This window comes from Suricata suricatta, chromosome 6, assembly GCF_006229205.1.
Source record: "Suricata suricatta isolate VVHF042 chromosome 6, meerkat_22Aug2017_6uvM2_HiC, whole genome shotgun sequence".
Classification (NCBI taxonomy): Eukaryota; Metazoa; Chordata; class Mammalia; order Carnivora; family Herpestidae; genus Suricata; species Suricata suricatta.
The window spans coordinates 125081962-125100042 of record NC_043705.1 but is presented as its reverse complement, the minus strand read 5'-3'; positions in this window follow the sequence as shown (position 1 = coordinate 125100042).

The following is an 18081-nucleotide window of genomic DNA, read 5'->3' as shown; positions in this document are numbered from 1 at the left end:
TCTATTACTGAGAACTTTATGAAAATCTCAGTCTCTTATTCAATTCAAGGCTCTTCCCTCCATCAGCTAAGGCTAGGCCTGTGCCTCTTGAGTCTTGGAGGGGATAGAGTCATGTGGTCTGCTTTTCCATACAACTTTTCTCCCTTCCTCCAAGTCCTTAGTCCTCAGGCAGCTTGGGGGAACAGGCACAAGACAAACTCCTGACTCCATAAGCTCACAGTGCCTTCCTTATGGGCTGTCACTCTTATTCTAGGCCATTTGTCAGTGGGGTGTCTCCACTCTTTCACAACGATGAGCACATACATGAAGGGTAGTCCTCAGACTCATTGGGCAGTCACAGCTCTGTCTTCCACCTCTTCCTCCTGAGTGAGCACATGGTCATACGGAGGAAGAAATGTCAGTTATTATTTCAGGAAGTACCTTTCTCTTTAAACATGGCACTCCTGTGATTCTGCCTTTCTTCCTAGATATATGTTCAAGTTGTGTGAGGTAGAGGGTATGAGTGCAAATATTAGAAGAGTGGCTTTTAGTGATTATCAGAGGGCCCTTCGGAATGTAGTTGGCCTCAACTGAGAGAATCTCTCTGAATTTAGAAGTAAGGAGACTTGGGGGTCACAAGGGTAGCTTAGTCTGTTAAGTGTCCTTGTATTGATTTCCACTCAGGTCATAATCTCACAATTTGTGAGATTGAACCTCACGTTGGGATCTGTGCCAACAGCACGGAGGCTGCTTTGGATTCTCTCTCTCTCTCTCTCTCTCTGTCTGCACCCTCTGCCACTTGTGCCCTCTTTCTCTCAAAAAATGAATAAACATTTTAAAAAAAGAGATAAGACTTGGATGTCTTAGTCCTTTAACTGTGAGTTTTGTCACAACTCTGGGCAGACATAAATGATCTCACTCAGGATCTAACTACTGCTAACTAAAGTATAATGTAGATGACAAAATATAAAATATATGCTGATAGTACTATAATTGTTCAATTTAATATGTTTGACTAAATGACAGATTTTTTTGCAACTCTATGAATGTACTTCTCACAGGAAGCAAGATGGAACATTGCAAAATACAAATGAGATGAGGATAGTATGAGATAAATGATTCAATCTACCTCAAATTTAAAAACTTAGCAAGATATTAGATACCTAGAGTAAAATAATCCCTGTCTTACACACACACACAAACACATACACACACACACAGATACTCACAAAACTGTGCTAAAAAAATACCAGTGTGTGGTACTTATTAAGCTTGTGTATCCTAGGCAACTTATCAAATTGTGTCTGGAAGACCAAAAAAATTATGATATAATTGCGTATCATTTTCTCTCTTTTGTTATTACTTTAAAAATTAAAATTTTAATGCTAGAACTTTTAAAATACAATTTAAAATTATGTACTAATTAGTTTTTAAGATTTTAATCTCTATAGCCAATGTGGGGCTCCAACGTACTATCTTGAGATCAAGAGTTGCTTACTCTACCAACCAAGCCAGCCAAATGCCCCTATACTAATTATTCTTATAGTAAAAATATGTGTTTTAAAATCAAGCTACTAGGGAAGTAAATGTATTCATTTAATTAGATATCACCCATGGAAAATCAAGGGTTCTATTCTAATGTGGTACCCTTTTAAGTGTATTTCTCTGACTCACTGAAGAATATGTTAATTTGAATTTATTAACCTATGCAATTGAGAAATGAGTCCCAAACTAGCAGAAAGAAACCTATAACAAAATAATTTATCTTTGGTTAATACTAGAGTACAAACATTTGTTGGAGAACTGAATCACCTTATTAATCAATTTGACTATAACTTATCATCTTGTACTCCTCCCCTCCACCCAAATTAAAAAAAAAAAAAAGGGAGACATAGACATATTAGGATAATTTGTGAAATATACTAGATGAGGAAATAAGTTCATTTTTTAAAACTCCACTTCTATAAACATAAATAAGCATATATATGATAGTTTTATTTGCACAGTTTCTAAGTTATGAACTAATTATCCATACAATTTGCAGCATTTTCCTTCGATATGTCAATAAACAATGGTTTTCTCTTTGAATTTATTAGTTCAATCACTTATATGACATGATAAAAATGTACTTGCCATCAACACACAGTTGGCTGCAATCATAATAACCAGAGACAACAAACATCCTTTAAATCCCTTGAGAAGATAGAGAAGGCAGACATTGCCCATAAAGACGGAGACATTTGTACTTTACATGTGTTCATTGTATCAAGGACATAAACACAAGGGACAGGATCCAACAGCAACACGTGAAGAAAACACCTCCTTGTGAGAAGTAAGGGTTGAGTAAAATGAAAAGTGTGAATAACTGATAAAACATTAGACTCTTCTTGAAATATTTCTTTTTTTCTTTTTCTTCTTTTTTTTTGGTTGTTTTGTTTTTTGTTTGTTTGTTTGTTTTTTGTTTTTTTTTTTTTGGTCTAGAGATATGGGGTTATCAGGAAAAGTAGCCTTTACATATTTTCAGTAATTAAAGAATACAAACAAAATGACCATAAGTAAAAGGTTTCGAGTTTAAGTAGTCTGCATTGTGCTTTTTCATTATCAAAAGTCATTTACATTATTAGTTAAATAAATGTTTATAAAAATAACTTGGCACACAAAGAGTCTTCTTGTTCTTTTCTTTTTTTGGCAAACCTCTTATAGCTTTGTTTATCTAATAAAATATACTCATGGGAACTAGAATTACCATTTGCCTTACCTGCTGATTAAAATTCTGTTATGTAATTCTGGCTTTCAAAAGACATTATAAATAAATACTACACTATTAACAATGTCTTAGATGAGAAATTATCAGGCATTGTGGGGTATTCAGGCTGGACCACCATAAAGGCTTTCATATAACAAAACCAAACATTAATGCATAATATTTTTGTACTAGTAGATGTTTGAAATAATGATTAGTATCTGCTTCTTTTTAGTTTTTAAAATTATAATCAAACACATGTGAGAGAACATTAGGAATATAAGGAAAGAATTAGTAAATCAATATATTAGTGAGTCTCCTGTAATAATATAATTACCACAACTGGTTGATGAAGATCTTACCCATCTCCCTGATCTTCCTGTCCCCTACTCTCTCACCTTTGTCATCCTTCCTCACCTCTTTTTTCTTCTATCATAATCTCAGCACTGTGATAAATTCTAATGTGGGTCAAAAATAAGAGTGTTTGATAATCTGACACTTTTCTCCAAAAAGAAATGGATACCAATGTTTTGAAATGGAAATATTTATGCTGAATATTCTAAACCTTGATTATAATCGATCTCCTTTTTAGTCTCTTATTTTTATGTTCTTCATATCTGTTGAAAATGTCCTACAACTCCTATTTTTTTTCTTTGACAAATTCCATCACATCTTCAGTTCAGGCATCATATTCTATACAAAAATTTGCTTCACTTCTTAACTTCACCAGATAGGCGATTTTCCTTTATGATCCAATAAATTTCTAGATGTAGCTTTATCATTATATTTAACCTATTATTTTATAATTACTTATTTATATGTCTTTTTCCACAAAGATGTAGAAATGTTTTGAGAACAAATATTTGTCAAATATTCTTAATTATATTTTGAATCTGGCATGGTACCTGAAACATATTAAGGTTCCAAATGTATATGAAGAATGCACAAATATATAAACTAGTAAGTTTATATATCTGCATTAGCATGTATTTAACTATTTGCTTTGGGCTAGAAACCATATTAGATGTTATAAAAAAACAAAACATCAAACAATTCTCTGTGCCACATTTTCAGGAGGATAACTGGTACATTGATATTATATAGCATTGGCATTATATTTCATGACATGTTGCTTGATTTATGGATATATGGGTGATGAAAATTTTTTATCTCAGTGCCCAGCTCCAGTGGTGGTAACTTCTCTGTATAGAATGCCATATAGAGAAAGATGCCAGGCCAGTGCCTGTTATAATGGTTGCTCAATAAATATGGAATATATCATTGAATAAACTATCTCTTAAATATGATTATCTCTAGATAATAAACACTTCTGTTCCCTTTTTCATCTTGATTTCTCAATACATTCTTCATTGTTATTGATTAACAAATGGTAGTAGGTCATCTTGGATTCTCCAAAACGTAAAACAATGAACTAGAGTTTGAGTTCCTTGAAGATTTACAGAGAGATACCAGAGTTTGGGCTTCTTCATGACAGATAAATAAAATTATGTTTCTTATTTTATACTCGTGTTTACAGAGTATCCTATTTAAAACATGTATCCTATTTAAAACAGTCCTATTACTTAACATACTCTTACTAGCAGTATAAAAGAGTCCTCATACTTTAACAATGCCTATTTTTAGAGGTTCTAACATTTTACCCATGTGATAGTGTGAAACAGTATTTGCAGTCTCTTGATTAAAATAGAAATTTGCAACATTTTTCAGCATCATTAAAATTTTTTTTTAATGTGTATTTATTTTTGAGAGACAGAGAGAGAGAGAGAGAGCAAGGATGTGCAAGAGTTGGGGAGGGGCAGAGAAAAGAGGTAGAAAGAATCTGAAACAGACTCCAGGCTCTGAATTGTCATCACAGAGCCCAATGCAGGGCTCAAACTCATGAATTGTGAGATCATGACCTCAGCCAAAGTCAGACACTCAACTGACTGAGCCACCCAGGTGCCCCTCAGCATCATTTTTAAATCTTTTTTACATTTAGATCTTTCCTTCACTAGGAATTTATATCTGTGTGTAATGTGATATTGGAAGATATATTTAAGCTGTTTGCTTATTTACTTATTTGTATATGAATGGCAAAATGGAAAATGACCTAAATATATCTTTCACTCAGATTCAATGTTTTGGGTCTAAAGTAAAGAGAGAATCAGAGAATGTATATTAGCATAAAATGGTAAGAATCTGAATTAATTTGATGGTAATCAGAATTTTAAAACAATAGTGTGGGAGATTCAGGATCCATTACTCAGAAAGAATTAGTCAGACTTTCTAGCTAGTAAATTTTGCTATTGCATTGCTACCTAATGGAGGTCATGTTAGAATAAAATGTAAAACAAAGAGAAGAATTTGGCTAAAGTGATAATAAAGGATTTATCTCTGACCACATTTACAGCAGATTATTTTAAAAAGGCCCAGATCATGGGTGAACACATTAGTGCTTTGACTCATCAGAAGCTTATCATTGGCATCCAGTAAATGCTTGTTGAATGAATGTAAATTGTTTAATGAATAAAGCAAGCCATCGGGTAGAATGAATAAGGAGGTATTATCAGATAACTGGATATTATTATATTGAGAAAAGAAATGCTTGAAAATATCACTGGATAGCACACTAGTTTGTCATGTCCAGAAAAACAGGTCTTAGTTTATGGAGCTGGAATCTCAACCCTGAGTGGTAAGAAGGTATGAAAGTTGAATTTCTGTGCTAGTGATGCTAGGTTAATCTGTGAGTTTATAGTTGACTTTTCTTGCTCTCTAATCTGCTTTATTCTTGCTGAGTCTGAGGCATTCCTGTTCTCAGCATTATATCTTGTCAGAAGGAGGCCAGGCAGCCATAGGTAAGTATTGATCCTAGTGCAAAGAAGAACTGAGAAAATTCTGAATATGAGGTGGCAGGCAGGCACTCAAGTGGAAACACTGAGGAGCATTCTAAGGATGCCGGACTGCACACAGGCAGCTATCTAAGGTAATAAATATTTTAAGAGTTCTTAACATTTCATAGGAGAGCAGATAAGATTCACATCATTCTATTAATAAAATAATAATGAAAGGTAAATCGATTACTCTAACTGTTCAACCCAAACCAGGTTAATGCAATAATAATAGTTACCATTTATTAACTACATATTTTTGTCAATACCCTATTCAATTCTCACACAGCCACAGGTAGAGTTGACTTCTTAACTTACTTAACTGAAATGGAAAATGAGAGGTCAAGTGATTTTTTTTTTCCAGATCATTCAAGAGGTAACTGACAGAAGCAAGGATCCAAATTCATGTCTGCCTGCCCCTAAACCCTGTGATTTTCTTTCTAAGCTCTTTTGCCTTCCCACCTGGAGAAGTAACTACAGAGAATACAATTTCTGAGAAGCAGAAAAAGGATTTGCTCACAGAAAACATACCTCTGCCTGCCAAGTGATGCTTAAAATCCCCTTTACAGGGTGTTAAATTCTTTGCTTCCACAGACTGAGATAAGGTTTAAAATGCAAATAAACTTTAGAGAGATAACATTTGGGTGTAAATTCATGAAAAAATATAAAATCTTTTTGTGAGCAGACTTGTTTAGGGAATTATGATTATGTGCCACATGGCATGTAAAGGAGGGAGTGAACTGGGGCAAAGGAAAGATGAAGGGACTATGGGAGATGAGGAATAGACACATCCCGCATGGCTATTATTCTTGGTAAGAGTCCATGTTCGATTTTATCCTGGCATGACATTAGGACCTTTGGAAAATAACAACAATAACAGAAAGCAAGACAAAACAAAACGCAGTTTTCGATAAACCTTCATATTTTTGAACCCTGAGAAGGGAATAAAAACAATAATAGTTAAAAGAAAGTGAGTATACTTAACTCCCTGATTTTGATTTCCTGAAAGCGGCCACTAAGCCATAATGCTACCCTCTGCTTCCCCCCTCCTCCACACTTCTTTTTAAAAGCTGTGCATTCAACTGTGTTCAGAGAGCCATTTCTACCTGCCAATGTTGTCTCTGGGAAAAGAGGCAGGTTAAAAGAAGGACATTTTGCTGCTCCTGTAATATAAGAAAATGTGCACAGCTGCTACAAATATGCTCCAAGGGTAACATCTGGAAAGAGAGTTCCCCAATTGATTAAATCATTGCCATTTAAGTGCAAATGCACATCTTTCCTTATAGCTTTTCCCTCTCTCTTCCTCAATCCCCAGCTTCTAACTAAAAAAAAAATCATTCCTTAAATATAGCAGCATTTTTCCTAAATTTAGAATTTGCCTGAAGTGTGTTTGATTTGCAATTCACACGTATTAAAAAGTATTTGATCTTAAAACAGAAATCATTTTTCATAAATTCTCATAGTGCTTTCTTTTAGCATTTAATAATTAACTGACCCCCATGTTACAGAATGGGGGATATTTATAACATAAGAAAGTGCCATGCAATTCCCAGTATAAAAACTTCACTATTTGGTATGTGCACAGAAATGTCTATGGGAAATTTAATTATCAAATAGGGAGATCTAAAACGATGCAAGTTTACACTAACAGAACTTGAATTGCTTCCACATAAGTTAGTAAAATATCTCTAGGACTCTAATTTTTTTTTTCCCAAACAAATATGTCTCATTAACCAAACTGAAAAACACCACACCTCCACTATGAAGGAACAAGTAAAATAAAAATTCCTGTTTAGAATTTCAAGAACTGTTCTAATCAACAGAAAATGCTTTCACATGCAATTTTAGCTTTGTCAATTTAAATTATATCATATCACAGGCTTAATATAACAGAAAGAGTCTTATTTATGATGATGAAAAGATAAAATAGAAGTACAATACTGGTATAGTTGATTTCAGAATGAATGTAACATGAAACATCTTCTCTCTCTCTCTTTCTCTCTCTCTCACACTCCCTATGAAATAACCACCATAATATTAGGCTTAAATAAATATACAAAAGAGACCATACGTTTCCCCCAGAACATTTCATTAGTCATTGTGCACTGTGAGTTGTCAAAAGAGAGATGAAGTGTGGGATACAAGTTTCCCCCTGTATCAGAAAGTAGAGCATTCTTATGAAACCTACTGTAAGTGGGAACCATGTAAGATGAAAAAGCAATTACCACTTCATTAAAGTGAAAAACCTCTTTGGATTTCTTTCAGTTAGAAAAAAAAAAAAACAGGTACTAATGTAGACCTTCCATAAAAGCTAAGTGGTGTAAAGCAAACTTTCAGAGAGAGGGGAAAACCTGTTTTCTCAAACTCCCTATGTAACTAATTTTTTAAGGAATTAAAAGTACTACCATTTATTGAATTTGACACTCTGTTAAGCACTTCATATATATTATTTGATTCTCTAACCATTATATCACTTTATGAGCAGTATCTTTTTATTATTTCAGTTTGAAATGTAAAATCAAATTCTCAGTGGTTAACCAATTTGACCAAGATAGCCAAAGTGGGGAAAAGATTGAACTCTATCTCCCTGACTCCCATATCTCCTCTTTCCTACTGTGCTCTATTACTTCCCAAAATGTAACCTGAATCTTAGATCAATACAGTATTTGCAATCCCTGAAAGAATGTTCACTGATATTTGTGATCATTTCAAGTACAGAGATAAATCTCATGAAGGAGTGATGGCCATTAGACTTCCACTTAGCACATATAACCTATTGCAATTTACCATTAGCAATGCCTCTATTTTCAGGTGAATTAACGTATTATCTGTATAAGTCATCATAATATAAAGTGGAGGATTACATTAATTGCATTCAAATGCACACCGTTTCTATGTAGTATATGACCACTATTAACTCTCATAGCAGCTCATTTTTGCCAAATATTTTAATTATTTCTTAAACTCATTAGTTTGTTAATATTTGAATTTTATGACTTATGGAACTGAAATATTTTTTAAAGCTTAATTTTTTCCAAGATTCCATATTTCAGTTTAATGTCCATGTAATGCATTTTAACAGAACTTCAAAACATATAAAATGTATATTGTGGACTACATATTGGAGAAAGAATGCAATGTACATTACCTTGTGACTTTTACAAAATTTTCAGGACCACTTAATATTTGTTTCAGAAAAATGGCTCCTCAGTACTCAACTCACTGCTTTTCATGTGAAAATGATGCTTTATTTTTTGTCTTTTTCAACCTAGTTCAAACTGACCATCTTTAAAAGTAATCAACTTTCATACAGTATTATGAAACAGGACCCATAAAATTTGAAATTGTTGTGCATCAGATATCATATTTAGTAGAGATTAAAGAAGAAGTTGTGTGATCTGGTAGCCTTTGACTAAAGTATTTTTATTTTATGCTTGGTTTAATAACCGGGGTTTTTATAGGACTGTCCTGAAATTAGTCTTAGATTTTATTCCTTTATGTTCAAATATGAAAGGCCAGTTAAAAAGTATATTGCCTGATGATTTAGCAAATTTATATATATTTAAACAATTATTAAGAGATCCGGGAAGGTATATTTGAGATTTCTGCGAAGAATGTAACAAAAAGGAGTGGAATCTACCATGTGGAGGTATAATTAAGTTATTAATAGGGACTTTTTTATTTGTAGTCTCTTGATCCTTTATAATTAAATTATAGAGTTTCATCAAGCCACCTTCTCTGAATTTAAAAGAAGAAAATAAATTATTGTTCATTTATGAACTATGTTTAAGGTGCTAATATTTGGCCTAGGACCAAATCCTGGCAAAAGAGCATCTTAAATTATTCAGTGGTCTTTAATTTTTGTGGACTTTAGTTTAGATTTTGAAAAGACTTGACCTGTAATAGTCTGCATCTTAAATTGTTATTGGATGGTATAGAGATTGTGATTTATTCTTTATTGACCAAGGTATTGACCACCTATAATTAATGTAATACATGTTTGAATTTATTTTATGCTATTGCAGCTTCATAACATTCTAATAATGCCTAGCCTATGCCCGATTTACTATCCTTTAATGCCAGTGGCATTTGTGAATATTATATGACTGTCATCACAGTCTGATGATTATGTTATAGTTTATGGCAGAAGGAATTATGGTCTCTAATCAGTTGACTTTGACTTGATAGAAAAGGATAGTATACTGGGTTGCAAAATTCTTAAAAGGAGTGAGATAGATTCTAATGATAGCGTTGGAGAAGCAAGACGCCATGTTTTGGAGCAGATCACATGGCAGAGAATGGCAGACAGCTGCTAGCAGCTAAGAACAGCCCCTTTTGGCAACCAGCAAGGTAACCACAGTTATTTCAGTCCTGTAACTGTGAGGAAATATATTCTGTCACAACTAGTGAGCTTAGAAGAGATCCCCAAGCCTCAGGTGAGATGGAAGACGGGGCTGACACTTTGATTTCAGTATGTGATACCCTGAGCAGAGAACTCAGCCACAGTGTGCTTAGAATTCCAACTGATAGAACTGTGAGGTAATAAGAGCTGCAAAATGTACAGTAACGAGCCACTGGATGATAGAAAACAAACACAACCCTCTTATTTGTGTGCAATCTCCCATTATTTAAGTCTTGGTGAAACTTTGAAATATCAGTGCCATGTGGGAAATCATGCACAATTTTAGCAGCCATAGCAACAAGTTCTCACCAAAGGCAGAACATCCTTGTATTAAGAGAGTCTTTCTAGTCATCATCCAAGCTTTAATAGCTGCATTTTAGGATGTTAAAGAAATTAAAACTGGCCCTGACTCGATTCTGACTGTGTCAGAACTTGGTGTCATTCTTTGTTCCTTCCTCAAGGATCCATACCTGGAAGAATGGCAGAAGGAAAATGAGAAACAGAGAAAACGGAGTGCAGACCATGAAGTGCCAGAAGTCGGTGTTGAACTGGCATGGCTAGCATGGTGGCTTTAGACTGGAGCGAAGGCATCAGGCAGCACTACGTCAGGATGACAAGGCAGTAAATATGGAGTCCTGCGTCTCACGGCCACCTCCACTGGACCACATCATTCGCCTCCCATCCCCATCCGCAGTCTCTACCATCCCAGCCCTACCTCATCACTGCCTTTGAGCAAACAGTGCCGGCCACAATCTACAGCAGTGACTAATGCTCTGTCCTCCGTGTGTGTCCTCATAAGTAAAATTAGAACATCACTGAACGTGTTCGATTTAAGTTGCTGAGAAAAAAATGGGTGGGGCTAGGCAAATTTGCTTATTGCTATTCTCCAAACTATCATGACTCTGGGATTAAGATCAAAAGTGTAGTCCTTCCTAAAGCCACTTCTCTACTGAGAGCAAAGGGTGAAAACTTGATTTGAGAAGTAAGAGTGAGAAATGACTGATGGTGATTTTGGAGGCTTTTTCAGCTGAGCACGTTCATCTCTAGTATGAAATTCAGGGGTAACAGGTATGGCAATCTGGCCTTTTCCCATGTGCACTGACTGATGGGTAGTGATGTATGGGCAGTGATGACAAGAGATTATGAATCATGGACCTAAATACCAGAACATCTGAGAAGCATAATTACTTTAAAAAAAATAATACTGGATCAGAGCCCCTATCAAAAGCACACCGATTAGAAAAAAGGCAACCATATACACTATCATTTGTATTAGTATACTTTGGGGAGTTAAATATTACTATTACTATTAATCACTACACTGGCACAACAGGTATACAATTGGATAGCCACATGTAAACTGACTTACAGCGGGCCTCCTAATAAATATACTAAAGCAGATAGGAGAACTCATGAGCAATATGAAGAAAAAAAAGGTGCCTTAAAGAAAGGAAACAAATGGCAACATTAACAATATTTACTTGTTGAAATCCAAAAATAGGATAGATTGTCTTCTGCACAGGACTTTTGTAATTAAACCTCACCTCCCAGCTTTTAAGTCGTATGAAAATTACTTCTAGTATACAGCATTTTTCTTCATTTGAAAAAAGAATATCTCAGTCTACTGCGTCTTTGCTAGGTCATGAAATCTAACTAGAATGTAACAAAATTATTTTGTTTTCATTGCATTAATGCTAATGATTACCTCCTACTTACTGCAAATGTAATGTTCTTAAATTTATAGCATTGTAGAAGTTTTCTTTTAGAAGAATCAACTGATTATATTTCAAAAAAAGAATGAGACAATCTAAAGAAAAGATTAGGTAAACATAGTGTAGGTAGAAAAGAAACAATTCCACATATCAGCTAATTATATTTTAAGTACACTTTTTAAAGGAAAATTAAGGAAAAGGAAAGTGCAAGCCTCAGAAAGATAACTAACCAAAAAGAAAATAAATAAATAAAACAAAGGAAGAAGGAAAGAGAGAAAGAAAGAGACTGCAGCACTGAAAATATAAATTGCTCTGGGTACGTAACAAGAGACAGAACAGATGGAAAAAGAAAAGACAAATTATACCAGGTCAATATGCTTATACTATGAATTTTGTAATTTATCTTGAATATAATGGATTTTTAAGTGGGAGAGTAATATATTTAAATGTGCTTCTTTCATAAAGATTATTTTGCCAAACTATGCACAAGAAAGTAGAGACTCAGGATATGTTAGAGATGCCAAGACCAACTGGGATTCTCATAGCAAGTGAGGTGTGAATGGCTGACCTACAATATTGGCAGAGCGGAGACAGGTGAAAAATAAAGATGGCCTCATGGAGGAAAAAGGGGGTAAGTCATAAGTGATCAATGGGACAAGAACTTCCAACAGAGCATGAAGTCTGACCTGTGTCCCAGCTTTCTCATGAAGATGATTGCTTAAATTATTTTAATTGTATTTAAACTCTGTGTTTATTCCTATTGTGATAATAAGTAAACAGTTTTTTAACCTTGACAACAAATTACATTCCAGGTGGTGTGCTTATAAGCACATTCACTGAATTATGTCACCTAATTCTCTGAACTGGTGAGTCAATTTGGTGATACATTTTACACAAGAGGAAACGGAGATTTAGATGGGCTACACAGCTCAGTGGCGGTTCCGGGCTCGGACCCCAGGCTGTCTTCTCCTGGCACCTGGACTGTTAAATGCTGCCTGCTGCACCCCTAATGGTACTGTTTTCCAACCCAAGCATACAGGAAGAGAATGAAGCATTGGGGGGAGACAAGATGACTTTTGTTTGGTCATACTGAGTTTTGGATGTCTGTATGGCATTCATAGCGCAGATTTCAAATAGGCAATATTAGAAGAATCAGAGTTTGTTGCTAAGATTCGGGAATTACCAACAAACGGGTGGTTAGAGGAAGCTTTAGGTTTAGACAGTTTTCAGTGAGTGGCTGGGGAGTGAGATTCTAAAGTAAAATACGGAAGGCTTTTAAGTGTCAAGGATGTAATGGACTCTGAGGCTTTATAATGAAATGTTCACGAATTGATGTCACAATCCTCTAAGAATATAACATGACTTCAGTTGAAAATCAAGTTACCAAAGACCCTGCTGAAATCCAGTTTTCTAGTAGATGGTAGTATAGCAAGATGTCACAACACCGGAGGAAAAATATTTTTGCTTCAAGGTAGAGGAATAATGTTTATTGACTTGGCATTTTGATCCCCACTGTCTCACCCCAGCCCCTTGATATTTTAGAGGGAAATATTCATTGTTGTTTGTACTATCACTACAGTTAGGGGGCTGTCTTAAGAAAAAGGGTAGGTGACAAATTAGAAAGGCTAGGGGCCCCTGGGTGGCTCAGTGGGTTAAATGCCCAATTTTGGCTCAGGTCACAATCTCGCAGTTTGTGGGTTCAAGCCCTGTGTCAGGCTCTGTGCTGACAGCTCATAGCCTGGAGTCTGCTTCAGATTCTGTGTCTCCCTCTCTCTCTTTCTCAAAAATAAACATTAAAAAAATGAAAAAGGCTAAAACATCAGTGGGACAGGACAGGCCCCACAGGGGTCTTTTGAAAGCCCTATGACTCACACAAGCATGATTTCACGGGCTGCTCCCAAAGAAAACTTTCTCCACTTCAAAGACCTTTCTGAGAATGTATAGTATAGAACACTTAGCCATTCTGTTTAAAACATTTTTAGAATTTTATCATGGTTTATTTTTCAGTGTCTAAATTTAAATTTGGAATAATGCTCATCTCAGCAACTTAATATCTACAGCCAACATACATAAATTAGAACACAAAAGCCCATGCTGCTATTTATTGGATGGGAAAATCTACTAGGTGGGAAAAAAAATGAAAATAGAGTGATTGTAAATTATATATTTGTGTGCAAGAACTTAAGTTGAGCAAAATATGCTATTCCATCAGCAAAACTCATAGCATTTATAGATCAGTAAAACATCTTTGAACATTCTTCAGATATCTGACTTAGCAAATTTGAAAAAGCACTTAGTCATGGATTTTTATGCTGGATGGTAAAGCCTATGAATACCACACAAGGGAAATTTCATCTTCATTTTTTTTTTATCTCATCTATGTCAACCCCCATCCATGCTGAATTTATAGAAAACATTACCATCTCTGAATCATACATATATTTGAAAGGAAAGATTATGGATTTTCAAGGTTGTAAGAGGCGTTAAAGGTCAGGAGCCCATCCACACAAATGGGCAAACTTTGAATGTTTAGAATTGTCATGATTAACCACAGTTGCCTAACATGAGACCTCTAGTCCTGCTCTTCGCCGTGGGAGCCACGGCACCAGGTGACATCGGGCCCTCCTGCTTCATCCCAGTCAGGCCGGGGGTTAGGTTGTGTTGGAATCATTTCTACAGTACTGAGAAAGTTTGCTGAGTGAGTGATTTCCTGAATTTTGTCCCCCTCCCCGCAAAATTCCTATGTTGAAATCCTTATCCCCAGGATCTCAAAATGTGACAATACATATTTAGGATAGGGTCTTTAAAAGGCTATTTAAGTTAAAATGGGATCATTAGGGTGGGTCCTAATCCAACAGGACTTCTGATGGATGTTCTTATCTGAAGAGAAAATTAGGACATGAATAGAGGGAAGAATAAGTGAAGACAGAGAAAAGATAAGCCAAGGAGTGAGGGCTGAGAGGAAACCAAACATGCCGTGCCTTGACCTCACACTTCTAGCCGCCAGAATTGTGAAAAAATAAGTTTCTGTTGTTTATGACAATGTCTGTGGTACTTTATTATGGCAGCTTGAGCAACCAATACAGGAAGTAAAAGAGAAACACCCCCTAATATACTAGTAAGTTCTCTGCAGATCCAGTTTTTAAGAGTCTTTCTGCCTCGCCAGTGACAACCTAGTTTTCCTTACATAGAGGATTAATATAAAGAGTTCAAATAGAGGATTAAAGGTTGCTAACAGATCTCTGTGTGTCTTTAAGTCCTAACTTTTAGTACCATTTTTGCCCCTCATATTTCAGAAGGAGGGTTTGAAAAACAAGTTTAGCATTCCTTTGGGCAAAAGGGGTGGGAAGAAGAAAGAATTTAAATTACCTGCTAATGAGTGAAACTCCTTGGTGTATAAAGCTAAACTTTAAGTTACGAATTCAAAGATTTTCTTTTTAATGTATGATTTCAGAATACACTCCAATTTTGTGTTTAGGGCATTAGGAAAACTTAGAAGCACAGCTTGAATGCATTCTAATTATAAAACTAAAAGATGGGCTATTGAACTAGTTAGTATGCCACTTACATACTTTCAAACAATAATGAGGGTTTCAAAATAAGTAGCAGTCTTATAAAATTCAAATGGATGATAGTTGTGTTATGGTAAATGTGAACAAATTGCGATTTCCTTATCTCAGCAGTAGTACATAGAATGAGACTATACCAAATATTTGTCTCCAAATGTCAACAGTATAGTAAATCTCAGCAATCTTTTGAGGGATTACAAAATAGATAGAAAATGACTTAGTAAAAAAAAATAGTGCATATTGGTAATTTTTTAATAGAGAAAACATTTCCTATAAGTGAACACAAACTTAACCTCTCAGTCACTGTATGATAGGGTAAAGCTCTCCAATACTATCACACAAACTGACAAACTTGATGATCCTGTCTTGATGTAACAGGGGATGCCCATCTACCAGGGAAGCTATGGGGATTAGAGCTGCTCCATGAGCTGTTCCTGACTAGGAACCATTACATTACTGAGAAATAAATAATGAATACTGTCCTTTAGGTAGGAAATGTATATATATATTCTTCATTTGGAAAATCTATTAGTAAGATGTTCTCTGATGCTTTTGTCTCTCAACTATAACCCCGAATCCAAGTGAAGTAGGCTATTTAAATGAATCATTGATGAAGGAAGAAAACATAGTCTAAGATACAGGAAAGGATTGGAAGATATGAGAAATCATGGATCCCCTTTTATTGACATCAGGGTTATTAAAAAAACATTAAAAGTGTAAAAATGTTTTCAGTTTTCTTTTGTCAAAATCTCTAATGTGGCTGAATGAATTTAGAATTGATTATGAGACATCCCAAGAGAATATTTCAAATAATTGGTTGACATTTAATTTTGATATGACATACTGTAAAACTATTTTATTTTTTTCAAAACATGCTCTAGTATTTATGACTGTCACAGTAGGTTTATTGTATTAAGTTAATATCATTGTTTTATTTCAAATACATGTGCTTTTCATGTTATTTTTCTCTTTTACAACTTCTAGTTGAAGATGAAATACCTTTATTTATTTATTTATTTATTTATCTATTTATTTATTTATTTTTGTGAGAGAGTGAGAGAGAGAAGCATGCATACATGTGCACAAGCTGGGGAAGGACAGAGGGAGAGGGAGAAAGAGAACCTTAAGCAGGCTCAATGCCCAGTGTGGAGCCCCACACAGGATTCAATCTCATTACCCTGAGATCATTACCCAAGCTGAAATCAAGAGTCAGTCACTTAACCAAGTGAGCCAGCCAGGTGCCCTGAAATATTATCCTTTAAAAAACTAGCTTAATTAATAGCTTAATTAATTAATAATGGTTTTTTGCTCGTCTTTTCACTGTAATGACATCTGTCATCATGGATTTTGCTAAACTCCTCTTATTTGTCCCAGGCCAAGGACTTTTTTAAACATTTCCTAAGGCCTTGGTTCACACCAAACAAGGAAAGTAGAAGATGATCTTTGTTAAGATGAAAAATGCAACATGAATTCTGTCATCATTAACAAAATAAAATCAGCATTAACAATGAAAGCAGAGCTTACATGGACAATACAAATCCTTGATTTATCTGTGTAGATTGCTACATATTTGGTTGGACAGCTCGTCTTCCCTTCCATCACTCCTCAAACCCCTAGTAACAGACCTGTAAGACCTGACACTGTTTCCCCTTCTGACTTTTTAAAGAAAAAAAATCAGTTAAACCTTATTGATAAGGAGCTTCAGTTAGAGTTGAGAGGAAAGTGGGGGGGGGGGGGGCAGGTACCTGAAGGAGAAAAGTATAAACAATCTGAGAAGACTATTCTGAATTAAAGAAAGAATGAAGGTTGCACAGAGACAGGGAACTCTTTGATGTCACAGACAGATCTCAGTGTAGACTGATGGGGATTGATAGGTATACTGAGGGAAAACATGAAAAACACAAACAAACAAAAATTGTGCACACATCCTCTGGACCCCATGTGCATACTTGATCATATTAAGTTGTACTGTTCTTTTATGGAAAGAAACCGTACCTTGCTCTATCAACAGGACCATGAAAAAGTACAAAAATAAAAAGAGCTTGATATAAGAGTTGGAAAATAAGAAGCCACTGCTACAAGAAATAAAGACGGAGAATGATTTCTGGAAGATGAAAAGCATGTTGGACCAGGTTGAGGGTGATACACATCAAGGCTGAGGAGTCCACAGTCACATACAAAAATGACAGATCATAAGAAAGTGCTTGTTCATCAGAATCCCAAGCGATTCTACAGTCCAAAGCAGCTGCGCTGCAGGCCAGAGAAATACACAAACATCAGAGCCATCTACACTTCTGCCCTACAACTGTCTGAGCAGAGTGGACCTGGGTCCAGAGCAGTCAAGTAGTGACTCTAGCAACAGCCCAGCAACAGAAAAGGCAGTGAACTACCACATCTAGGAGATACAGTCATCAGGGGCTACTTTCTATAAACAGAATTGAATTTAAAATAAAGACAGGAAGAAACAATATTCCCATTTGGACTAAGGATTCATGCTTATTAATTCTGTTCAAAATTAACTTTAAAATGTGAAGTTAACTTTAAAATATTAACAACCAATTATCACCAAACATCTAAACAAAAAATAAGCAGCATTTCAGAGTGGCATCAAAACAGAAGCATCTCCCCCAATAGTTTTAAAGGGAAAACACTTAAAAATTAAAATTAATATAGTCAATATTGAAAAAATATTAGAGATTTAACACATCAATTTCATCCTTTAGAAAGCATAGGTTGCTAAGAAAATTAAATGTTCTAGGGCAAGGGTAATTGCCAAGCAATTACATTA